This window comes from Stegodyphus dumicola, chromosome 3 (genome assembly GCF_044657685.1).
Source record: "Stegodyphus dumicola isolate Sdum_Otavi_A_Nest chromosome 3, ASM4465768v1".
Classification (NCBI taxonomy): Eukaryota; Metazoa; Arthropoda; class Arachnida; order Araneae; family Eresidae; genus Stegodyphus; species Stegodyphus dumicola.
Window position 1 is genome coordinate 191,964,629 of NC_140770.1, and position 27,824 is coordinate 191,992,452.

The following is a 27,824-nucleotide window of genomic DNA, read 5'->3' on the forward strand; positions in this document are numbered from 1 at the left end:
CATTTATTAATGAGCTTTTTTCCACCTATTATCCAATATGATTGTTTGATAATGTGGGACAGTAATGAAGTACCAGCATGTAAATAAGTCACATGCTTTTCTTTTACGATGAGCTCACTTATCTTGTGTTTAGCAGGTAGAATCACTGGGTGCTTTTGATTAAAAGACAATTCTGAATTTTGTAAACGCCCTCCCACCCGTAAAAGACTGTTTTCATCTATAAACGGATGGAGGGAGTGTAGCTGACTTTTCTTAGGCAACGATCTTTGATTTTTAATGCATTTTAGGTCTTCAATAAAATAATCTTTCTGAACCCATCGAATTATGATTATTTCTGCATTTTTAGTTTCCGTGTAAGTGAGTGGAGAAAAGGAATCAGTTATAAGTGTTTGACATTTGTTATTGGTTTTGCACTTATTGATGAATCTTAAACAATATGCTAAAATGCGTATAATCTTAGAAAATGATGAATATTTTTCAAATAAATCACTATATAATTCACTTGACATAGCACTATGAAATAAAAATATAGGATCAGATCGTTGTTCAGCTTTAATTAGATCCTTAATTTCTTTGGAAGCGGATTCCTCTTTCGGCCAGTGAGACGAATCCAAAAAAAAAAAAAAGCTAACTTGGGCCATTCCACCACAAGTTGCAATGAAGAAGACATTTTGGATCAATACCACGCGAAGCGATATCTGCTGGGTTCTCTTTGGAAGGGACATGCCTCCAGTATTTTGTTGGAAGTACTTCGATTATTTGAGACGTCCGGTTTGCAACAAAAGTCTTCCATTTACGGGGATGTGCCGAAAGCCAGGAAAGTACGACTTTGGAGTCAGTCCAAGCGTAAACATCAAACTTATATGTTTTGAGAGCGTTCATGACTGCACGATATAACTTTGAAAGCAAATGAGCACTCCATAATTCCAATTTAGGAACAGATACTTGTTTGATAGGTGCGACTTTCGTTTTAGAAACTAAGAGACAAACCTTTATTTAATTTCCGTGTATTTGTTTGCAATATATTGCAGCAGCGTAAGCAAGTGTTGAAGCGTCGCAAAAGCCGTGCAATTCAAATGTGTCAGAGGAAATAAGCGTGACACCTCTAGAAAAGATAAAATGTTCAACTGCATTGAAAGATTTCTGAAATTTAAACAAATCTTCAGCAAGAATTTGTGGAATAGGAGAATCCCAGTCCCCTTTTGTAAGCCAGAGCTTTTAATAAAAATTTTTCAATACAACAGTACATGGTGAAATTAATTCCAATGGATTGAAAATGCGTGCCGATTGGGACAAAATGTGTCTTTTTGTCAGCGTTGAGGTGAGTGCAAGTGCGGTTTTGAAAATGAATGTGTCTGTTGAAGAGTTCCAAAATAATCCTAAGACTTTCGTTCTTTCCTTATCATTAGGAATTATTTATAAATTAGTGTCCGTTGAATAATGTTCTTGAAATTCTGCAAGAAATGCATTTGAATTAGAATTCCACTTTCGTAGGTGGAAACCGTGTGTTTGTAAAATATTGGTAATTTCCTTACAAAGTGATATTGCATCACTATCGGTTCTTGAACCCGATAGCAAATCATCCATGTATACATCGTGTAATAAAGTATGAGAAACAGTTTTTTTGCACTAGATTATTCACTATTTCGTGAATAATCTTTTTCGTGGAAAATTTCTAAAGAGGAACATCTATCATTTATAAATTGAATAAACATTTAAAAAGTAGGAAATTCCACTTTTGCTGAAAACTCGGACCATTGTTTACATGTTTCGTTATCAACCTTCTGTAATAAAATATAAATTAGCCAAACATCCCTTTCACTAGCTTTTGGATCAATAGATTTTAAACCTCTGATAATCTCATCAGAAATATCGGCAATTTTTTGCAAATTAATTGAGTTTGCATTAATTACACAAGATTGTTCCATGAAAGTTTTTATTAGTGATGTGACAATTTGTTTTTTCTTATCATATCTAGATAATAATTTTCCCCAGGCTTCCATATAACTATTTTCTGAAATGGGAATATGTTTAATAATAGAAGCCGGTTCATCGGTTAATAAACCCTTTAGATATTGAAATTTTTGAATGTTGCTTAAATTTTCATTGTTATGCACTAATGATACATATAAGTCCTTGAAAGACATCCAGTTTCTGTAATTACCGTTAAAAGACTGCATATTTATTCTCGGTAATTTAAAATTATTAGCAGTATTTGTAGTACTATAACCTGGCATTTGACGTTCATTAACATTAGTAACTTGCATATTAACAGTAACATTTAATTTCTCAAGTTATTGTTGTAGTTTGGCTTTGGTTTCATAATATTTTTTCTTAAATTCTTCCATTTCAGAACTTTTCGGCGGAAGTTCTGCGTCTGCCTTGTCAAAATCAGAATAAACGCTTTCAATTTTTTGAAGTTTATTCATTAAATCGTATTTTTCGAATAATTGCTTATCGTCATTAATGAAATTTGAAATTCTGGTAAGAGTAGCTTTCGCTCTACCTCTACTATTTATTGTAATCTTAACCTTGTCTTCTATTACGACGTAATGGTGCAATGAGGAAAACCAAAGTCAAACTTGTAAAAAAATAAAAAAAAATACTTTATCTTGCTTGGTCTTTAAATGACGTTCGATGCTAAAAGTATCCAGTAGTATCCATTACTGTATCGAATGCAGCGTTGCAGTGCTGACGAAACCGAAATGAAAAGTCCTTTAATCTCGCCGGTGCCTCCAAAATATTATGTTGCAATGTAATGTGAATTAACTTGATACACGTCCTCGTTTTAAACACAAACTTATATTAAATGATTGAACAATACAAGTATAAACAAGAAAATCACATATAAAACGTATAAACACGAGAACACAACAAAAATAGTGAAAATAGACAGCATCCCAGCTGCCTTGCGAATGCGTTTGTCTGAGTCTGACTGTTCAACTGAATTAAATGTTCTTTGGCATAGTTCCAGAAGCGAAAGAGTCAGGTTGAGTTGCTCTGTTCCGGTGCACCGGAACACTCAGGATGTAATATCCACTCACTAAAACAAAAGCTATTTTTCCGGGTATTTCAGAAAACAGTAAAAAGACTGAAACGAAGTAAAAAAAGATCTTTTGATGAAACAGAATTTTATTAGCAAGAGCAAAAATAAAAAAGGCAGGATTAAAAAATAGCTCAGTCATTTCTTTCAACAGGATTGTTGGACTTTTGGAATTTAGAAGTAGATTTACGTTCTTGCAATTAATGAGATTTTAGAAAAGACTGAGTCCCAACATAAATAAAGGTAATCATAGACAAGAAACAGCTACTGTCTTGAAAAGCTAATTATTTTGCAATCTATGGTAAAAATAGCACATCTTACCACTTTTTCGAAACCGACAAATTTGAGAATTGATTCAGCTGAAAACACGTTGCTGTTTCATTGAAGGTTTTATTTTTGTGAGTGAAAACTCGAGTTTAAAAATCTTAATGCATTATAAATAAAAAATCTTAATGCATTATAAAAATTAATAATATTCATGAACTAGTTTCTACATTTGTTTTTGTATTTAGTGAAATCTGTTACCATTTTCTTGAAAAAATATGATCTTAATGGATGTTAATGAGCTGTGATAAATTTAAAATATTTTCTTCTTTTTGCCATATAGCTCATAATACGCCATATAACACTGAAGAAAATATTCACTGAACAATTGTGATAAAAGATAATCCGTTTACGAAGTAAATATCTTTAAACGGATGTTTACAGCATTTCCTTTCAGGTTAAAGTTCAAGCATAGTTTATTGCATAGTTTAATTCTGCATAGTTTATTGTCCCATAAAGTAATCTAGTTTTGGGCAATTTTTGATTGGATTACAGACAAAGAGAGAGAGGGTGAAAAGCGGGAGGGTGGAGAAAAGAGGTCATTCGTTGACGATTTAAATGGGATTTTTCCCGCTTTCTATTTACCTATTTGATAAAGAATTTCCTAGAAATGAAAATTCCTGTAAACCGCTAAGCAGTTAATGATCCATAAGTGACTGATGTGTACAAGCTGGAAAACTAGGTAGCTCTGACATACTTAAAATAATCTGAGATAACTAAAGGAAGCTTTAGAATGAAAAAAATATGATGAACAGGTAGTTATTTCTAAACGGCATTTTGAGAATTTAATTTCCTTAATTGCTAATTATAGATGTGAACTTCCAATTACAGTTGATTCTTGAAGTATGCGAGGCTTTTACTAGTATATGGTGAAGTTGCTAATTCCCAGCATAACTATTATTATTATTAATAACTTGTTGTTGGCCAGAAGCTTTAAAACCAAAAGATTGTGAGGATTATTTAATTTACATAACCAAGTGATTTATTTCTTGAAATTTTGTTACCTCTCTTTCAGTTTACTCGACAGAACTACAAATTAGTTCGCGTGTATTTATTGAGGGTTTGAGACTGTTAAGACAGAGCGTATTCTGCCTCTTGAAGGCCGCGTTACTAGTTTTGATTTTCTATATAGGACTTCTTGTCTTCTGTGTTGTAGTACTACTTGCCGATAGTTAAATTGACGTCAGTGAATTACGAGCCAACTTCGCGATACATTACTCTGTGTAGAATTTGGCTGTTACATATTTAAATTTAGCTTTACATTTTGAATTTCTACCGTGAGTTCCCACCATAAATGCTGGTCTATTTATAAACACCAGCTGTGCTTTTTGATCACCTACTTGAATTTGAAATGAAAGGGTCTCTTATACTCTTCTCAAGCTTCTGTGCTTAAATTTAGACTTAGCGATAGCTCTCTTTACGTCTATCAAATGGTTGGATTATAGTTTAGAGCAGTGGAAGACATTAAACCTTACAGTGGTGCTCAAGCAAATTGCTGATCATGTTTGCAACGAAGTTCAAAATTTACTCTGCTCCGCCGCCAAGATTACAAATCCTAGCGGCACCAATTAGTCCATGGAGGGTTTTGACTTCGTCATGGACATCATGCAAGCATTGATGAAACCTGCAGTGAATTTGATGAAAGGAGTTCAGTAATTACTTTTCTTGAACATTTACAGTACATTTTCTATTTTATCCAGTATCGGAAATTCAAAAAGTCGAGATAGCAACCGACGAATTAAGAGGCCGGGCACTGAAATGGTACAAATGCATCGGCAAATTTTGGTTGGGAGAGCCAGAAAGTTACACCTACAACTTCGAAACATTAAAAATGTCCTCATAAAAGCATCCCCCGTAATAAGAGATAGGGTCAAGTTAGAAGCCGAACTTTTAAATAAATATCAGTTGAAGGTCGAAGAAATGACCGAGTTCATATCAAGGAGAATTTCAAATTTTAAATTTATTACATGGGAAAATGCTGGATGCAGACGTAAGTCGAGTTATTTTGCCTAAGCTGCTTTCTCAAATCCAAGATTTCTTTGAGTTAAGGAATCCGAGCAAGCTCAAAAATTTGTTTGAAATCCCGGTAAAGTTTGAAAAGCAGGAAGATTGCTGAAAGGTCGCTTACAGCAGGATATGGCGAGAGGTCAAATGGACAGTTTTGTAGACTTAAACCAAAAGACAGGCCATATTTGATAGAAATAAATGGTTTGAAACTAAATAAAATTTTCAATCGAGATTGGCGTTCGCTAAGAGAAAGAGCAAAAGAGGATTCAGGAGGAAGGAAGAAAATGAAATTTAAACTAATCAGGGGTACTGAAGATAAGAGAGTACAGTTTCTCCGTGGTAAGAAAATTCCTCTAGGATTCAGCTAAATACAGTAGTAATCAAAAGATAGACTCTGCCTGTGATACAAATTTTGTAAAACAGTGTTTCAGGGAATGCACTATTACAAAGTGGAGTTCAATGCAGTTTCATATCGGAGAAGTTATTTAAAAAATATTTTGTTAGATATCGAATGTTTCGGGTTGCGAGAACAAAAGTTATTGTGGTCCAAGGCATACAACACTTGCAAATAAAGAATGAGTAACAAAACTTAGTGCTTTTTGTTGTGCAAATTCTTCAAGCACCTATAACTTTAGCAATTTATTTAGATTATTTAAAGATGGCGGGGGACCAAATAAATTCTAAGGAGGCCACGCTGTAGCTGGAGATAAAGGAAGGAGAGGAAAAAGAAGTTCATCTTCCAGACACAAAGTTAAATCACTTACCAGCTGAAGACGAAAGCAAGTTGGAACACTTGGCTAAGTTATTTTTCTTAATTATTTGATAAAAAGACAGGCCACATTCAAATTGTGAGCCACAATATCGACACCGAAAATGATTTCCCATTAAGAGCAAAGCCTTATCATTATGGCAAAGTTAAAGAACAAATTTTCGAACAATGCATACAAGAAATGATAAAGAATAAAGTAATAATTCACATATGTAGCTCTTAGTAGTACTTTGCCAAAAGAAGAAGAATCTCCCACCTACGGACCATAAAACGTGCCGATTCGCAGTTTATTATAGAAAAACAAATAGTATCCTAAATATCTTGTGTATCCACTGCCGATAACATAAGAAATAATTAGAAAAATTAAATGAACGAAATATAAAAGAACGTTAGATATTCAGGATTCCTTTAGGATATTTTCAAATCTGTGTAAAAACAGAACCCACTACCTTTCAGAGAGCTATTGGTATAGTTTTAAAACCTTTTCACAAAAAATTCTTTTTATCTATTTGAATGATATAGTCAAAACCAGCGATGTAACAATGTTACATAAGTGCAAAGAACGTGATATCTAGTAAATAAAGTCAACACACAAAACGTTAATATTAAAAAGACGCGCAGAAAAAGGTTTTGTAAGCCATCTTACTAAAAAAACGGAACATTGATATGATGAACTTAAAAAAGACTAAAAAACAGAAAAAAGAAAGAAAAAAAAAAAAAAAAAAAAAAACGTGTATGCCAACACTTAACTCTTCATCGAGAATTTTAAACATATGCTGCTTTTAAAATTTTTGTAATTTTGCTCTTGAATCTATACCACGTAAATGCGAAAAAATGGTGCTTAGTAATAAGGCTAGCAGGCGTGAGTGCTGCAGCAGATTGTAGCCTGCTAGCTTAACGACAGCGTAAACACCCTTAACAAATCTTTTTGGATGATCGTTAAAATCTGAACTCTTTTAGATTTTTTTAATTATCTTTTAATCGGATTGATTTAAACAAAAATACATTAAATTCATGATTTATCTGATTAAAAACATTCAATACCTTTTGTTTTATTTTGAATTAAGAAACAAATAAAATACAATAAACAAAAAAGTAATATTTCATTTGACTTGAATTATTGTAAATATGCCTCTAGCTTGAAGAAGACTTTCTAATTAACTGGAGTTGTTTCAGAATCTGTAATGTTATGCTATAAATTTGCGGTGAAACTTGATAAAAAATATAAACCGATATTTCTAAATTAATAATTTCAGACTAAAAGGCAAATTCCTGTTTTTGTGTTCCCCAAATTTATTTTTATGTTTTCAAATAGTTTAACAAATTAAAGGAAATCTTTTATTCAAGTGAATAATATTTTGTGAAACATAAGAGTAAGAAGAAGTTAAAAGAAAACAAAATCTTATTATTTTAATAATAAGGGGACTTTGCTTGCAGTTTATATGACTGGGATCTAGGCGACTTTTATTTTCATTCCATTTCCGAATTCTTAACTTGGTAAGACATTTCCCGAAATACTTTCACAGATCCAGACTTTAAAGTAGTCACAGAAGAATTTAAAATACTTGGCAGTTCTAAGTCACCAAAGCCAGTTTCTTTGAAGAGGTTTCAAGTGACTGGTGCTTTGCAATTCATCTTTTACTATTGCTCACATAATTTATACGAAAGTTTTAGTTATTACTTTTAGTAAAACATGATAAAACCTATTAAAATCTCACAATCAGAACAACAAAAGGCGTAAGTGCTTGTTTAAAAGTTTTGTGGGACTTAAGAATGTAAAGGCATTTGTAGAAATGTTTTGGGACTTAAGAATGTAAAGGAATGTGTGCATATTTTTGTAGCATATTATAAAGTGATCTAATATATTGTAAAGCTCAAAAGTTTTTCGAAATTTCGAAACTAAGGAAACAAAAATTTAAATTTTAAATCACTTTACTCTAATACATGGATTCAAGCTTCAGATTTTAAGGAAACATAATTAATATAGCAAATAATGTTTTATACTTTTCTGAAAGTTACGTTAATCTACACTAATAATGCATGACAGTTTAATAGTGTTCATACATGTTTGAGCATTATAATGTTAATAATGTTAATACCAAACTCTTCATGAGTTACTTAAGAAAGTAATAAAGCCAATCTCGATCTTGTTGTTGGTACAGATATTATACACCGCCTGTCCATACAGTTCCGAGAATGGATTGATGAAAACTGCAGAAAACCTAAGATGAAGGCTTTAATACTTTAGGCGAGTGTTCTATCACTTGACCACAGCTCGAGGAAATGATGCCAGAATGTTGTTAGTTTTCTAGTTAGTGTGTGGGGCTAATACCTGCTTACTTAGGGTAAATATTAAGTGGCCCCCTCACTTCTTCATAACATAACACTTGACCACAGCGCACAGAACGTTCATACAACCATATGAAATTTCGAGAAAAATCCTTGTTTGGTAATGTTATTCAACTTGCGTGTCACTTTGGCTTGAGTGTCGGTTACGTAGTCATATTCTTAACCCTTTATGTGAAATTTGTTTTTCGGGAATAAAAAAATTCATTTGGCGTCTAATCAGGCGAATATGGAGGGCAGTTAAAAACGGACACATGTTTTTACGCTAGAAACTACTCCGGCTGTGTGAGAAGGCTCATTGTAGTGCAGCAAGAGAAAATTGTCTCCTTCCATTGTTTCATTTATCCAATTTATTATTTCCAGTTATGATTATATTTTAGGAAGGAAGCCTGTTTAAAATGTTTAAAATTAAGTAAATATTTATATTTTGACAAACATTGAATAAAAGTTCATTACATAAAAGAATCAGTTTTTAAAAATCATGAAACCTAACTTTTCATATAGTCTCCCAGTGCTTATGCTTATACTTTGGAAAATTTTGTACTCATGATAAAGAGCAAAATATAAAAATGTGATTCCCTTACTAGAAATATTGAGTATCATATTTAATTTAAAGTTAGATATCATATTCAGAGGCCATACATAAACTGAAGAACGAAATTTTTGCATTTGTGCATAACTAAAAATAAAGTAGTAGCTTAGGTTTCTGGAACTAAAAGGGCGGTGGATGATGACTCTTCACATCCAGTATTTGGCGATTGGGTCCCCTAAAAACCCCAGTCGCCATTTTAAAGGGGGAGTATATACAGTATTTATCCCGCCTTCTTGGTGTATTGCATATTGCTTAGCACAACTTGATAATTCTTCAGAATTTATTAATACGAGCATTTTAATTTATTTTCTTGCTATAAACCTTGAGAAAAGATAGAATTTTTAACATCTTGAAAAAGTTCCTTGTATCTTCCAATATTTCTGATTCTCTTTTAAGTGTTACAAAAGAAAATAAATTACTATTTCTTTAAAAATCTTTGAATTTTATAATATTTTATTAAACAGGAAAATATACAGTTTTGTTAAACTTGAGCTACGGGTTTAAATGCAGCTTGCACCGCGGGTTTGAAACAACCAGTTTTTGGTGCTAATGTTTTCCACACACTTGTCAGATTATGAAGCATACTCATATTTCATTTTCCCGAAAATCAGCCCTTTAAGACCATAAAACAAATATTCTTTACAACTAAAGTGATGAAATATGAAGTATATGATTCAAACCACACTTTTCTTTTTTAACCTTGTTAAAATCTTAGAACATGCTTCATCAACTGCGGAGTAATCACACAGCTGCTCCTCTCATTCATTTCAAGTTCCATCGCTCAACAAATAGACATATGACAGCGCAATAATATAGTTCCCGGTGTGATATCGACTGCTAGTCATTTATCATCGTCAAGGTAAGACCGAAAATCAGAGATAAAATGATGCCAGCAATTCTTTTCGTGAAAGATTTTTTGGAAGAATGTGTGCTGTGGTATTATACAGGTAACATTCAAAGCGTCTGTCTCTCAAATACTTTCAGCATCAAAGTTTATTTTAACTTGAAAGATCTATGGAAAGTTTTGAATGTATGACAAAGAAAGGGGAATGAGGGGTGGCGAATACATGCATATTGTTTGAATACTTGAAAAATATTTTTTGATTCTTTCTAAGAAATAATTTAAAAATATATCTCTGGAATGGGAATCCTTAGAAGGAACTTCTTTCAAAATATATCACTAGAAAGTGAATGCTGACAAAGAATTTAAAAGTACGTCTGAGAAGTGTATTCAATTCAGGTAATTCTGCTAAAATAAATACAATTCGCGGAAAGCTTTATATTTTTATGGAAGTAAGTGGAAACTAACGGACTGTTAGCACTTTAGTCTTGTAAAAGAATTTAAATAATATACAGATATTGCATGATAAGCTTCTAAAGTACGCATATACGACGCAATATAATTCTCTCTCTTGAACTATTTTGATATGAGGTAAATACTCAAGACTGGAATAATCACCTCCTGCCATCTTGGTTTGTTTTCAGACTGAAAGAAGTCATTTTTTTCCTAATTTTCTAAAATCCGTAAGCAATTGTTTACATTTGTTTTGTTAATTTTTAATTGCGGTAGTATCATTAATTATTGTAGGCTACTATTGTACTATTGTAGGCTTTTCATAAACTTCGCAATTCCTGACTGTCTATTGGAGAATATTAACTGAAAGCAGTACAACCGTAAAGGTACATGCTCAAAGCTTGGTAAAAGCTTTTTGCCGCAAGTCCAGCAGGAATTAAATATTGAATAGAGACATTAGGTATTTTTGGAAGCAAGAGAGATTGAAAAATTAGCAACCGCCTTCGCCGGGAATCGAACCACAGACCTCTGGAATACCGGCTTAGCGTGCAGAACCACAACACCACTAAGGCAAGATAGGAAAGTGGGAAAAATACCTTATGTACTCCTCTTTTTAAAGAGCAACTGGGGTTTTCAGGGGACCCAATCGCCAAATCCTGGGTGTAGAGAAACCTCATTTAACACTCTTTTAGTTCGGGCGCCACTGTAGAGACATTAGGTATTTTTGGAAAAAGAGAGATTGAAAAATTAGCAACTGCCTTCGCCGGGAATCGAACCATGGACCTCTGAAACACCGGACCAGCGTGCAGACCCACTACACTACGAAGGCACGCTAAGAAAGTGGGAGAAATACCTTAGAAATGTTTTAAAAAGTAAACTTTCCACCTTCGAAACAAATATTTTACTTTTCTAAGAAAGAAACATAGATCTACGTACAACTGTAAAATACTGAAGTATTGATATGAAAACTAATTATTTTAAAGTTATTCTAATCGTTAATTTGAAACACTATTACAATGTCTTGTTGATTTAAATCATTAATCATTCAATCATACTCGCTCAGACTAGAAAGTTCTGAAAATTAAAAGCACGCAAAAGAGGATTTAAAAGCTAGTTAACTAAACTCATGATTAATAAAAGAAAAGCCTATAGTGCTGTCTCGGGAGTTGAGCTTTCGTTGAGTTGTCGAGGGCTGCAGCGTTTTCCGTTTGTCTTTTGATAGATGGTGAACGACTTAAAGAGAGCTCAGATGAGAAGAACAATATGGTATCTTGTTGAATATTGTTTTGTGTTAATTGTTGTTGTGACTCATCTCATTTTTATGACATAAACATCTGATCATGTCCACGAATTTTATTGTATTTAAAGCAAACGTTCGCTTGTCGTGGCTTAGACTTTGGGTGTCGTATACACTGAAGAGCCAAAAAATTATGACTTCCTAGTCAATAACGCTTTACGCAAACTTTGGCCTGCAAAACAGCTGCAATTCGCCTTGGCATGGATACCACAAGTTCTTGATATACGTAGGTTGATCCAAAAAAAAGTTTACATGCAGAAGCATTTGAAACGTAATAATTGTGGAGCGAATATTTCCACCCAGGGTGGTTGACAGATGGCGCTAGTTGTCCTACAGCGGTTCTACGAGTAAATAGCGTCAGTACGCAGACACTTAAGAGTGACAGTGATGGCAAGACGTCTAGAAAAGTGGTCTCGCATAGAGGTGAGAGCCGTAATTCGATTCTTATGGGCCAAGAATGTGGCCGCATCCGAAATTCACAGACAGATCGTTGAGGTATACGGGGACAAAGCAATGAGTAGATAACAGGTAGCGAAATGGTGTCGTTCTTATCAAGTGGGCGGGGAACATGTGGAAAACCGCAATATGGAAGCGAGCGGCCGTCCAAGTTCTTCAAGGACGGATATCAACATGGCACGTGTTGAAGAAATCATCCAAAGGGATCGACGAGTAACCGTGCGTGAGATTGCCTCAGAGTTGGACCTGAGTTATGGTAACGTTCAGCGTATCGTAACCGATGAGTTGCGATATTCCAAAGTTTGTGCCCGCTGGGTTCCACGTGCGTTGTCCGCGTAGCATAAGGCCACTCGAATGATGTGCAGCCTCACATTTCTTCAGCGATACCATTCAGATGGCCAAAACTTCATTGATCGCATCGTTACCGGTGATGAAATATGGCTTCATCACTTCACCCCCACATCCAAAAGAGCCACGTTGGAGTGGAAACACTCTGGATCACCGACGAGGAAGAAGTTTAAGGTCACACCCTCTGCCGGTAAAGTGATGGCAACCGTTTTCTGGGATACGAGGATACGACTGGTGTTATCCTAATCGAGTATTTGGAGTGTGGCCATACCATTAAGACCGATCGTTATTGTGCCACCTTAACGAAATTGCGTAAAGCCATCCAACGCAAACGGCCTGGATTACTGAGCAAAGGCGTCATTCTTCTGCATGACAATGCCAGGTCCCAAACAGCTCGCCAGACTCAGAAATTGCTGCAAAGGTTCAAGTGGGAGGTCTGGAATCCCCCCCCATACAGCCCCGATTTGGCTCCAAGTGACTATTTCATTTTTCCGGCGTTGAAGCGATACTTATCCGGAACACGGTTCACCTCAGACGATGCAGTAAAAACAGCTGCCGAGAAATGGCTTAATGAGCAGGGCCCTGATTACTACTAAAACGGGATAAACAAGTTGGTCGAACGTTTTGACAAATGACTAAACAGGTTTGGCGACTATGTGGAAAAGGGAAGGCCAGATGTGTCTCTTGATTCCCATTTGTATTTTGTTTCTATTGTTAATTAATACTTTTTCATTTGCCTTGTAAACGTTTTTTTGGATCACCCCTCGTATGACTGGAAACAGGTTCTACCAAATGTCTTAGCAGAAGTCACCCAAAATCAAAATATTCCCATATGGTTGTGTTTGTGATCTGAGCTGCTGTACCAAGCGGGATTCGACGTTCTTTCAAGTGCTCCGACGTTCTTTTGCTTTGATGATGCGTGGACGCCCAACGCCTTGGTGTATACTGCTGGTTTCACTGTCATTTAGCCGCTTTCATAAATACTAGCAAAGGTAGATCATGAAAAACCTGTTAGTAGTGTAGTTTCGGAGATACTCTTTCTGAGTCGCGCAAAAGTAAGCTTAAGAAAAATTCCTTACCTTTCCCAGCAGTTAGATAACATTCACTTAATCACTTGTCCTCTACTACATCATCCAGACGAGTTCATTGAAAAATGTGGGGATGGTCATAATGCTTTGGCTCCTCAGTGTAAGTAACAGTAAGATAAACACAGAAACAACGTCACTTGACTAATAGAAATATTAAGAAACCACAGAAGGAATAGAAAATAGTTGCTTTTGAATACACATGGAGGCAGTGATGTCACATGTTCAAAGATTTCTGGTAAGGAAAGAGCAAACTACACTTGCAAATATGCTTTAACCAAGCCTTAACCAAAATGCCTTAACTTGTATGTTTTAACCAAGATTTGAACCCGAACCCAAGGCCCTTCCTTAGTAATAGGTCAGCACAGTGGCAAATTAATTCTATGTCTTCTAAATGTCCGTGTCTGCTAAATGTCCTATCGGTTAAGTGTCCGTGTCGGCTAACTTGTGTCGGTAAAGTGTTTCGTCGGCTAAGTGTCCGTGTCGGCTAACTGGTGTCGGTAAAGTGTCTTGTTGGCTAAGTGTCGCAGATCCGTTTAGAGCTGCGATATTTTCAACTTGCTTTGTTTACTCACACGATGCTTTGCATGACGACGTTTTCACCTTGCGATGTTTTCTCTGGACCTTTTCGTACACGATCTGCTGCGATGTTTTCGGTGGACAATTCCTCTCATCTATGAGGCATCCTGAGCTAAGAAGACTACATGACAAATTCATGGATTTTTACTACGTCTGAGAAGCGACTGTTGTTGCGAAGTTTGCTCGAAAATAGTCTGATTGCCCCTCAAGAGAAAATTTTGACATTAATATTTCTCTAAGTCCCAGTCATTCTTCATATCTGATGAGAATTTTCATACCCTAAATCAAAGGTTTTCAAATCTACTATGTCTTCTCATCTACGAGAGATCAGAGCCATGAAGACTACTTAACTAATTTGTGCATTTGTACTGTGCATGAGAAGTGACTGCTGCTCTGAGGTTAGCTCGTGAAGGGTTTGACTGCCCCTCAGAAAAACATTTTGACAATAATGATTACTTTATATTTTGGTAAGGATTATTTGAGAAACCTTATCCGTACAGATCCTGTCAAGCCGCTCTCGAACTGACCAAGAAGTTCGAAGGTGGTCAGACTTTAATTATGCGATACCTAAGAACATACGAGATTTTTCCAGAAACTGCGGTCTTGAATGCAACACAACGCCATTAAGGACAAGAAAAATCATATAGGGCAAAGTGTTAGTGCCCTATATGCTTATTTTATTCTCTCGTTTATAACGAATATTCTCAACAACAAAAGTCATTTTTGAATTGCATAGATACATGAAACGAAAACAGAATAACATCTACGGCTGAAGATTTCATGTGAAAAGAAACCGTCAAAAATGGATCTTGTCTAAGATTTCCACTCCATATTTGAGAACCTAAAAGAAAATGCCAATAGCCATGAACATAAAAATAAAATTAATATGATTAAGATACACAGTATTCGACACTATATTTTGATTAACAGATATCCATCTGCACCATTTGTACCATCCTAAAATAAATCTGGATCGATTGAAATATCAACCCAATACCTTAAGATATTACAAATTATTTCTTTTAGGATTTAAGAACTGACATTTTTGTTTTCGAAAAAGAATAATTTTTTTAATAAAATCGATACTCGGAGAATAAGTTATTACCGCAATGAAATGTAAAATCATCCATGAGCGAAATAATGGATCCATGAGAATACATTTGATAGGTACCATAAAATCTATGAGACATCATGGTCTTGAATATAAGGTTCTAAATAACGTGTATGAGGTGTGCAAACGTGTCATAAAGAAGCTCTTTCAAGTTTTATATATTGTCATTCATACCTTTTGTCATAAAAATCATCCGCCTCGATTGTTTATGCTCTACAGTTTCATGCTTAAGACTGTACACATCATTATTGCTCTTTTTTATGACCCTCCTATTAAAAACGGTCGGCAATATTAAGTTCTTACGTGTGGACGCTAATATGGCACCATATTTTATAACCTCTGCTTTCTTTACTTGTATTACGTTTTTTAATTTCCGTAATGATGATGTAGGATCAAAAAGCTTCTAACGAACAAAATGGAATAGTCGATACCTGAAAGTTACGTATTTTCTCTTGTTTTTAGCACTGATAGTTTATATTTTTGATATTGTAATAAATTATACGAAAGTTAATTAAAATATCGTTAATCTTATTAAATAATTTCGTTAACTAATATTGGTTATTGACGTATCTTGGAATTCTAGGTATCTCAGCTCTTCACAAGACAGCGACAATTTGATTTAATCAAGCTTTTCTTGAAAATGAGAGATTTAAAGCAGAAAATGATATTGATACTGCCTTATCGTAACTTTGAAGAATTGGATAACGAGAAAAAATTTTGAATTTTGAAAACAGTTTGTAATTAATGAATATTGTTTGCAGTTAAAGTAAAATTTTAAGATTTTTTAAAATTTCTTCAGTAAAAATATCGATAAGAAGAAGAGTTAATAACTTAGGTAACTAAAAACTCAAGAAAAGAATGATTGATTAGTATGGAGGTGGACGCAGTATAAAAAACTCCTAATGTCGATCAATCATTATTTTAATCGATTGCTTTTCTCAACTTTCTTTGTAGTAGAGATTAATTTGCGATGCAGCGTCAGTTATAGAACTGTTGATTTTCCTCTCTGAAAGATGCTTTTACTCAGAAGAAGAATACGTATGTTTTACCAACAAATGGTATGAATAACAATTACTTAATTACTAGTTATTACTCTTTATACCAATCCTTCCTCTTTATCTGCAACAGGCGGTACTGGACAGTTAAAAAAACTTTTGACAAATTTGCTGTGTATTAATACATGGTACTCATATTTCGAAAACAGAAAAAGAGTTTCAGTTAGCCTACTTACAAATTTAGTTATTCATTTGCATTCCATGTTTTCTTCAAAGGTATAAAAATATTTAAAAATAGAACGAAGATGTATATTTCAGGTAAACGAGACATAGGCTGCCCAACAGGGATAGTGATTAGCGATGTTGACTGCAGTGCCAAAGGGCTCTGGTTCGAATCTCGGAGAAAGCATGGATGTTTGTAAATGTATAATGTTTGTACCGCATGGGAGTACTCTAAATACATGACGAGCCGAAAATCTTCTCGAGAGGTTGGAGGTAGAGAAAGAGAGAGGCCATTGGATCCGTTCCCCCGGGTGCTGTCCGTCACTCCGTATGAGGCGGAAGTGAGCAAAATCGTGCTGCTCTTGCAAACAACAGTCGCAATTTTACTATCTCATTGCCACGATTAATTTCGTGGGTTTGTGCTCATATTGTTGTCAGACAAGTGAGATAAGTCACAACAAGAGCAACGAAACACGGAGAAACTTCAGATACTCTCAGTTTTCACTCTCTTTCCTTCAAATGAAATGCTAAGACTTTGAATGAATGGTTATATTTTATTGCATCGAACATTGCAACGTAGTGGAAAGCAAATATGGATGCAAAACCTATTTTAAAACATGTAAAGTAGGAAACAAATCAGTTTTAAATGCAAATAAAATGCAAATAATGGCTCTTTTTTCTCATTTCCCTTTTATTAATTAATACACTTCATTTTGTGCAAGATATCTGATTTAAAATAAAATCTATTGAAAGGCATGCATTTCTTTTAAACTTTATGAGGACACAGATCTAGGTATTGTAAAGAAATCATTTATGTAAGCGTTTAAAAGAGAATATAACAGAAATTGTTCATGCATTAAAATTCTGCTAGTCATAACTCATAAGTATGAAAAATTCAAGCTTAGATTCGCATTAATTTCTAAGAAAATCTCCACGCATCTTGAAAGATTTCTTATCTTCAAAGTACAATTTAATCTATAAAGGATTGTAAAATTAACACCAATTTAGAGCTGAATTTTGCCCGCTTATAAAGTTAAAGAGCTTCTTTCGCAGCTATTGAATATTTTAATACTATTTATCTTTTTCATAGTTTCATCAATGTTTATAAATTTTTTGATGCTTTCTTTTCCGCTACTTCAGCAAATTGGTTTATTTTATAAGAACAAGTTAATTTATCGAATTTAATTTTTATTCTGTAATTATTGATTTCATTTTCTGATCTTTGTTCAATGTTTATAGCCTTTCTGATGTTTTCTTTAGCGCTACACAAGAAACTAAATTTACTTCATAAGCTAATTTATCAAATTTCATTTTTATACTGCAGTTATCAATCTCATTTTCTGATCTTAATTTGGTTCGTCAGCTGCTTGATTTATATTTAAGGCGATTATTTTCTTATACAGTTAAATACAAGCAGCCAAATTTGGCGAGGTCATTGTTCATTTTTCATATCGTCTACGAAAAAAAAAAAAAAAAAAAAAAAAAAAAAAAAAAAAAACAAGGACATAGGATCACCACAAAATAAGGAATTCAACAAAAACAAAAACAAACACAAATCACCACAAAAACAAACTCAAGCACAATCACAACCTTAAAACACAAACTATAAACGCACAATTAACACATAACAAGTAAAAACAAAAACAAGAACATAATAGAATTAAAAAATCACAAGGCATAAAATTAGTATCTGAATAAGTCAAAATGAATAAAATTCTAAATAAAAACTCCAAATCAAACCTATAAAATTCTAAGATCACTAAAATGCAAGTAATACAATAAAAGACCATTACACAGCTATAATTTTGATTTTATAAAAAAATCCACATGCCCTCCGTTTACCGTTAATAACTCCTACAATCTCTTTGGAAAACTTACCTAATTTATTATAGCTTATATTTTCAAAATTTGCAATTTTCATTTGTTGTCGTATACTTTCTGATAATTTACATTCAAATGCGAAGTGTCCTGCAGATCCAGGGGAGGAGTAAATAAGGCATTTTCTCCCTTCTTCTCCATGCCTTCGTGGTGTAATGGTTAGCACACTCGGCGAATAATCGGGAGAGAGGTCCAGGTTCTAGTCCAGGCGAGAGCATTACTCCTTTTTCATGTCTTCTGCATCAAAAAGTTTCCTAATGACTCTACAGGATTTCTAGTAGCTCTTAGCTCGAATGCTTTTAGTTTAAACTTTAATGCTTTCAAAGAGAAATACAATATAAAATAAAAATATATTTGAGAAAGAAAATGTAAAAATTAGGATTATAAGGATGGGTAAAATTGTGGGCTCAAATAATCAAAAATTTGCCATTCAGAAGCACTATAATTCTTTATTTTGTAGATTATGCTTTCGAATTGCATCATTACTCATATATCTGTTATTTTTTAATTAGAAAATAAAAATCTCATTCAGCAATTTTTTTAAAATTTTATTTTCATTTCATTATATTAGGAATTATATTAGTCAATTTTCGTGTAAAATTTAATACATATCTGGATGTGACGGGAAGAATACATCATTGTTTTGCATTAAGTTTACGATAAAGGTGCATTTTGCTACTGCATTTGATTAATAGCAATAAATTTGCTGATAATTTTATTTACGGACTCTTACTTTCCATTGGCAAAATAATTACAGAACAGCATACGTTACGGTCTTTAGAAGTTTTGGGCTTCTACAGAGTGACACTTTCATCTTTGATGCTGATTGGAGTAATCTGATTCATGCGAAATGTTGCAATATTAAGTGTTAAACTAAATCTATTGTTGACCATCTGCGGAGATTGAAATTGAGTCATATTTCAAGAAATTTGCACTAACTTCTTTACAAACCATTTAAGAATATTTTCTGGCAAAATATTTTAGATCCTTTATAAACCAGTCTAACTTGGAACACAAAGTGCATTTCTTCTTGAAAGAAGTGTTCTATGGATAGTTGTTGCAGATGGTGTCTACATCTCCTCCATATTCTAATGTAATGGTGTCTACAGCTCCTCCATATTCTAATGTACAATCTCCATATTCTAAAAAAGCTCTATGTGAGAAGACAGGGAATCTCCATACAGTAAACTAACTCATAGTGACTTCTCATAGAAGGCAATAAACAATTATTAATCAGCAAGTATAAGCTCACAAAAAAATTACCTTTTGAAAATAGAAATCCAGTATCTGAACATTTACACTTACATTTCAAGACCATATTTACGCTGAGTGATATCATACCCAAACAGTTGCTAAAAAACTTTTTCTATGACCATGATTGATTCTCTTGGGTTGATCAGAAAGTCATGCCGTATTTTGCTAACAGATGTCGTTAGTGAGTTTTTTAGAGTAGAAGCACTATGCTCACGCACCTCACTGAAATACTGTATAAGGTCACACTTCTAACCGATTCAATACAATTCTCACAGGCATGGGCCTAATTCTAATTTCCTTTACACCACAGAGTTTACCACTCGAAGATCTTCATGCGATGTTTGCCCTACACAGGGATAATTAAGGTGCTGGTAACAGCGCGATAGATATCGCGCTGAGACCAGCTTAACTAAAAAGTATCAAAGTGCCATTCAATAAATAGAAAATTGTTCGATTCGAATGAGTTGGATAGATTTTATACGGAATTGAAAATGGAGGAAAAAACTGTTGACTTCCGCTATGTTTTTTTTTTATTTCCGCAAAGGGAAGAATGTGACGCAAGCTTGTGGAAAGTTGCGAAAAGTTTATGAGGATGATGCTCTAATGACACGTCAGTACCAGCGCTGGTTTGCGAAATTCCGTTCTGGGGATTTTGATGTGAATGATACGCCTCGGTCAGGAAGACCATTGGAGGCTGCCGATGACGAAATAACGGCGATGGTTAAGTCTAAAACGCGGTACATGATACGAGAGATTGCAAAGGCATTACACATTTCTCAATCAAACGTTCATGACTATTTATTTAAAGAAGCTCGGATTCGTAAGCAAGCTTGAAGTTTGGGTTCCTCACGAGCTGAAGGAGATGCAGTCCGTTAGGCGTTTGAGCATCTGCCTTTCCCTTCTTAAACGTGAAGATAACGACCCTTTTCTGAAGCGTATGGTCACTGGTGACGAGAAATGGATTGTGTGCAATAACGTCGCGCGCAAGCAGTTTTGTAAACAGTGCAATGAACCACCTCAATCCACGTCCAAAGCGAACATTCACCAGAAAAAGCTCATGCTGACAGTGTACTGGGATTTCAAAGGTGTTGTGCATTTCGAGCTCTTACCAAGGAATCAAACGATTAATTCAGCCGTGCACTATCAGCAATTGAACAATGTAATCAATCAAAATCGGCCAGAACTCGTGAATCGTAAAGGCGTTGTGTTTCTCCAAGACAACGCAAGACCATACGCGAGATTGGTTACCCGCCAAAAGCTGTTGGAGCATGGTTGGGAGATGTGTAGCGTCACCCACCCCCTCACATGACCTTGTACCTTCAGATTACCATTTTTTTTGCTCTTTGAAGAATTCCTTGAATCATAAAGCATTCGCTTACGATGGTGATATAAATGGGCATCTGATACAATTTTTCGCTTCTAAAGACTGTCATTCTACCAGCATGGAATTATGAACCTTGTTGAAAGATGGAATAGGTCATCGAATAAAATGGCAAATATATTATTGATTGAATTCTTATTTTTATAAGAATAAAAAACCTTTGAAAAACATAGTAAAAATACGACATGACTTTCCAATCAACCCGATAGAATACTTGTTAAGTGTGTAGCGACTAATCAGCTAGCTTCTTCAAACTGCAAGAAAAAATCCAAAAAGGAATTAAAATACCATTTTGTCTTAGCTCAAGATTCACGTCGGCCTCTTTCGGGCTTACAGGAAGCCTCCACATGGGCTTGAACTTCAGATAGAAAATAGGAAACTAAACCAATTCTAACTAACTAAACCGAAGATGTACAGAAATAACTAACGGAGTTGGTCCTTAATTAAACCTCACCGACGAATACTAACAGTCACGGAACAATACGGAAGAACATAGTAAGATTAGCTTAATGCAACGACATGGCCAGAAGGCAGAACACAGTCTACTGAGAACTACCGATTCTTTTACGGAAGTGACCGTAACTTCCCATTAAATACTGCTTCTACCTCATTTACATAAAAAATTATTCTGGAAACTCATTCTGACATCTAGGTGGGAAACAAGAAAATATAGGAAAGCTATTCTAAAATTTAAAATAACTACAAGGAAATTAAAATAACATACGAAAGATAGAACGTGCAATTAACAACAGAAGGATTGAACATCGTAGAGCATTGCCTCGGCAACCTTCACTGAGTAAACTATTTCGTAATTTCAAATGAACCACCTGATTTCCGAAAGTAAAGTATAATATAATATTAAAATAAATTATAAAACATAAACATGAAGCATTAACTTGACGAACGAAAAAAAAAAAAAAAACCCTGAAAATAAATAATAACTATAATTTTTTATCATAAAATTTGCAGAAACGAACATGCATTTTTATTTTTAAAAAATAAAAATTGTTACATAATTTTAAGGAGAAATTAGTAAGTTTGGCAACGCCGATCTGTAATCCGTATTGTCTACATTCGGCTCTACCTATAAATGTAAACAAATGTTTTCACACATGAAATTCGTTTCAAGTGACAACAGGATCAGCTCAGCTGCTTGAATTCGTCTTAAAACGACTAACTATAAGCTAGATTTAACTAAATTGACGTCACACGTTCAGCATCAGGGAAGCCATTGACATCGAACAGAAAAATGAAGTTCATCCAGTTATGTTTGTTTTTGTAGTAATTATAATTATTTAAAATTTAAAGTGTATTGTAATTATTTTTCCAATAAAATTTATCTTATCATTCACCCATTCACCAAGAAAGTTCTGAAACAGAAATACTACTGACCCGAAAAGTGTGACTGAGTTTGACCAGTAGTTACAAAAAGTTGCCAATACTTGTCCATGCCCACCGGCGAGCGATAAAAGCCGCTGAAGACAGCCAGTTCCTCTTAAAACGATCTACACGGGGCATTTCTCCTTTTCAGTGTAGTGTCTAAGGCGGAGTAAGTAATAATAAAGAAAAAAAAAGCCTGTCCTAGACCTAGATAGAGAGTCGAAAATGCTTATAAAAGCGGAACTGTAGCCAATCGGATATACTTGATTGTAGTCGATGTACGACTTAATTGTAGTCGATGTACGACTAATTGTAGTCGAAAGTAGATGATTTTCTTTTTTCCAATGGCAGATTGTGAACAGTTACAGTGTAACGCAGTCCATTAATCTATACAAGGCCAGATGTGGTGGTCTCTTTATTATGGAGGCACCTAATAGGTGGGCCACCATTTCCTCCTATGAAAGGACGGACATTTATATCATTTTAGCTAATTTAGTTCATGACGCAGCTTTTATCTTGGATCATAATTTTCGATTGACATCTTCATAAATGAGAGAATTGTTTTCACCTTTCATAGGTTTTGTTTTCACCTTCTCCGAGATTAAAACCCAGGCCCTTTGGTATCGCCGCTAGGCTGCCCTAACCACTATACTGCCTGGGCGGCTGCAAGTAGATGATAAATTGACTTTTCTTGTTTTTCAGACTTCTAAGAACTTAATAATATAATAATATAAAAGCCTTAAACAAGAAAAAAGAATCTAGTGGATTTCGTTAAATATAAATGAAGTAAAAAATATATCAATCTATAGTTTTCAATAACAAATGGCTTGTATGAAAGGTGAAAACACTTCTCTCATTTATGAAGATGTCAATCGAAAATTATGATCCAAGATAAAAGCTGCGTCATAAACTTTATCATTATCTAAAATGATAAAAACATTATTATATCAACATTATTTAAAATGATAAAAAAAATTCTAAATGAGTAGTAGTATATCTTATATAATAAGCAAAACGCTGATTCAGAAACTGATATTGCTTATCGGATACGCAATTTCATTGGCTGTTGCCATATTAAGTCGCCAGCAGCTGTGTTTCTCATCATGGTCATGGTCACTCTTCCTGGCACAGGCTCTGGTATATTTTATTGCATAAATGGACAGGTGCCGGTACCGTAGAAGTCGGGAAACATGTTGAGAAGTGTATTACCTCATGGAGACGGGCTTAAATGGGTAGCAGTTTCGAAATTCGAGGAATAATTAGTTGTAGCTTGTCAGAGAACTGCGCCATTACTACCGTTTTTTATAGACAGAATACACTGCTTACCGTAGAAAAATACTTCTGTGTTTTTTAATATGGTTAGTCTAGATCAGCGGTTCTCGACCTTTTGATTAACGCGTACCACCTAAACAAAAATTGAAAACTTTTAGTACCACCACTGCAAAGTACTACCACCACCACCACTCTTGAACAAAGCTCAGATCGCATAAATTTACGAGTTAGAGAAAAAAAAAATAATCAGGATTTTGGGGTTTTAATTTCTGAATTCAATAGTTAAAAATACTTTGCCTCTTTGCGTACCACCTATTTTTCTCTTGCGCACCACCAGTGGTACGCCTATCACCGGCTGAGAACACCTGATCTAGACCAATGTTATTCAAGCTGTGTTCCGCGAATCAACCGTTGGGATTTCATTAAGTCAAATAAAAATTCGAAAAAAAAAATATTTTAAATCAATAACACTAGGTGACTAGAGTTTATAATCTGAGAAATTATAAATATATATTTAGTTACAGATTAGTTTTCAAACTTAACATGTGGTCATCATGGTCAAAGAATGATGTGCAATTCTTAACAAAACTAAAGTTTTCTGTTGGAAAATGGATTGAATTTAGACAACAGTTTTACCAATTATAGAATGGATCACATTTTTCAATTGAAGAAAACTATAAAAGAATATTTCCTAGAAGAAAAAACTAATTATGCATCGATATCCGTTCGAGTACTACGATAAATCATAAGGCTTGCTTACGAAGGAAAGGGAAGAATATATCGACACAGCAAGAGATTCGATGTTAAGATGTAAATTTAGGCAAGAGCAGCTCCTAAAGTTTTAGGTTGTACATCCATGCAGAACTTTCACCAGCTATAAACATTTTAACAAGCATTTATTCGGAACGAAATATTTAATATTTAAATTAATTTTATTAAGTTAAAAATTTTATGGCAACAAAAATATCGAAACGAAGAAATGCGGAATATGAAACTATAGCACGAGTTAATGCTATTGATGAGTAAATTACGTTAATTTTATGTTAAAAGTTTTTAATTAAAGATACAATACCTTTTTGTCTTTACATAAAGTACCTATAGCACATTTATCTATGTTAAATATAATTTTATGATGTATTTTTCTAAAAGTGGTATGGGGTTCTCCGAGAAAAACCTTATAGATATAAATGTGCCACGAGTCCACAAAGTTTGAAGACATCTGCTCCTGACAAAACTGCAGTATTTTATTATTTTTACTGAATAGTTTAAATCTTATATCAGTAAAGCTGTCAGTGAAGGAATCTTTCCCGACTGTTATATTGGCATTAACATACGCAGAAAGGAAGAAATAAGATAGAATTAATGTATATCGCGCACAGTCAATTCCCATGTTGTGAGTAGCTTACTGCGAATGAAGCGAAATCACTTCAAATTTATTGCCTTCAAAGTTAATTTAAATATAAATTAACTTTGAAAAAAAAATCTGAAATGTTTCAGATTTTAAATTACGTCCAAAGGGGCGTTTTTTAACATTTTGTGTGTTACCTTTCTTTATTAAATATCATGTTCCTCGCACTTAAACCATAAGATCCAGTGCAACAGCAATATCGCAAAATAGTTTTAAAACGAGCATATCTTTAGAATTTCCGATACAGAGACTCACGCGCTGGAGATAAAAATGTTTTTTCTGCACAACATTGCCATTGCTCGCTTTGAAATCCTTGAGTTTGTTAATCAAAAATTCGTCAAAGTTTTAAAAAATAGGAAATCGATCATAAAACAAATTTCAAATTTCAAATTTGGTCTTCCACATGCTCATATTCGTTGGAGGATTACGTTATTCAAAATTCGATGACTCTATGTACCGTTGTTTTATCACAATACGAGAAATATACATACATTTATGCAGATTTTTCATTATTTAATTTCTTCAAATATAATGCAGGACTCTAACATTTTGTGGCAACAGTTTGAAAAGTGAACCGACATTTATGAGTCCGACGCAAAATGCCAAAACGAAACTAATAGTCCTTCGGGATTCAAATCCGTTTGGACTAAAAATTAATTTAAGCTTATATAGTTACGCGCGGGAAGCATTCAGAAATAAAATACCTCCCAGAATTTAAAAACAACAAAAATATATAATAACACAGAAAAACGGAATCCTGATTTCCTGGCTAGATAAAACATAGGCCGGACTATGAAGTCAGGTGACCTTGAGATCCTAACTCACTGGAGTGAAATGTTATCGAATAGTTAAGAAAATCCTGAAGAGCTTGTTTCACAGTCTCTGATAACCTTTGAAATTGGAATGGATTTTGACAGAGGACTGGAATAAAGATCTTAAGTATACACATCTCTATTCATTTACTTTCACACTCTGACGTTCTCTGAAGGATCAAGACAATCCATTTCTATTAATGAAACTAATCGTTCAGTCATGCATTGTGGGCCTTATTTTCTCTATCATTGTCACCTTATCTAAGCATTTATTGCTTTGGTGCTACAGAAAAGAGGTAATTTAACATTACGTCTCTTCAAATAATAATATTATTGAAATAAGAATATTTTGAGTTTAAACTAGCACTGCGTTTACTTTTGGCAGTTTTTAATACCTTTAGTCATTGCTGTATTGAAAAAAAAGACAAAGGTAAGGCAATTAGAAATTTGATACACAAAAATTTCGGAAATAAGCTTGGAAGATAAAATTTAAATTCTTGACATTATAATTAAATTTTAATATTAGATTATTCATTTAATAGACTTGTATAGACATAAGGTTATTTCGAAGCAGGATATGCGAAAAATAAGCAACGCCTTCGCCGGGACTCGAACCACGGGCCTCTCGAATACGCGCCGAGCGTGCTGACCACTACACTACGAAGGCATGTTAAGAAGGCGAGAGAAATATAGACTTGAATGCATAATACTAATTATAAGTTAAAAGCAACTGCAGATGCGATAGGATAATAAAAGCTGCTTTTGTGATTTAAATTAACATTTTGTAGATTCTATTAAAATCTGTCCTGCACTTCTACCGTTTAGTATGTTCTATCAGAATATGTAAAGAAACTGAGTTTAATTATGACTGCAAATTTACGTTTAGGACTGCATTTATAGAAAAACTCAGCTCCTACGAAGGAAACTTTATAATTGTTTGCTGTTATTACCAGCGGGTGAGTTTATCTCCGATTGAAAATTAAGATAGTAGCTGAGAAATAGAGGAGGTAGGTGGATAGGTTTTAAATGTATACCAAAATATAAAACAATTTCATATTTTTGTGTTTGCGTAGTGTTGTGGTATTGAATAGTACCCTACTAAAAATGCCCCATAGAAACCAGTAAAACTTTTTATGGGTACCCATAAGATTTTATGGGTTTTTATTGACTTTTACTGGTTTCTGTTGGTCTCTGTGGGTTTTTTTTACTGGTTTCAAAATGACCCATAGAAACCAGTAAAACTTTCTACTGGTACCTATAGAATTTTTGATGGTCTCTATTGACTTTTACTGGTTTCTATTGATCTCTGTGGGTTTTTCTTACTGGTATCAATTGACACCCATACAACCAACATTCAATGACAGAACTTTGTACTGGTTTGTATAGGTTTATATTGACTTTTGCTGGTTTTCTTACTGGTATCAATATAATAATAAATCTTCTGTTGGTTTATATGGGTTTGTGCTATTTTTTTATCTGACGTTAATATACTTCTTGTAAACAATAAAATTAACAGAATGAAAATATGATCTCTTTAAGACCACCAGAGTAACCTGTAAACGCAGGTGGTCGTTTTAGAGAGGGTTTTTACTAAATATGATATTTTTTTCTATTTAAATTTTTTTCGGAAACAATAACAGTAATCATATACACCACACACAGCGAGGTCTCTCCAAGGCGACCAGCCGCAAATAAAAATTCATCTTTGCAAGTAGTCGCCTTAGAGAGGTGATGCGCGCTCAATACCAATAGATACTCACGTTCTCAGAGATACGTTTATCTTTTAGAGGTGGTCGTCTTAGGGAGATTGCATCTACGGAATGAATCTCTCTAAGGCGACCAGACACACTTGCAGAATTTTCTTTGTGAATGGTCGCCTTACAGAGGGAATATTCAATCCAAAGTATACTTATGTTTTCAGAAATACTGGTCTCTTTCAGAGGCGGTCGTCTTAGGGAGGTGGTTTTTGCT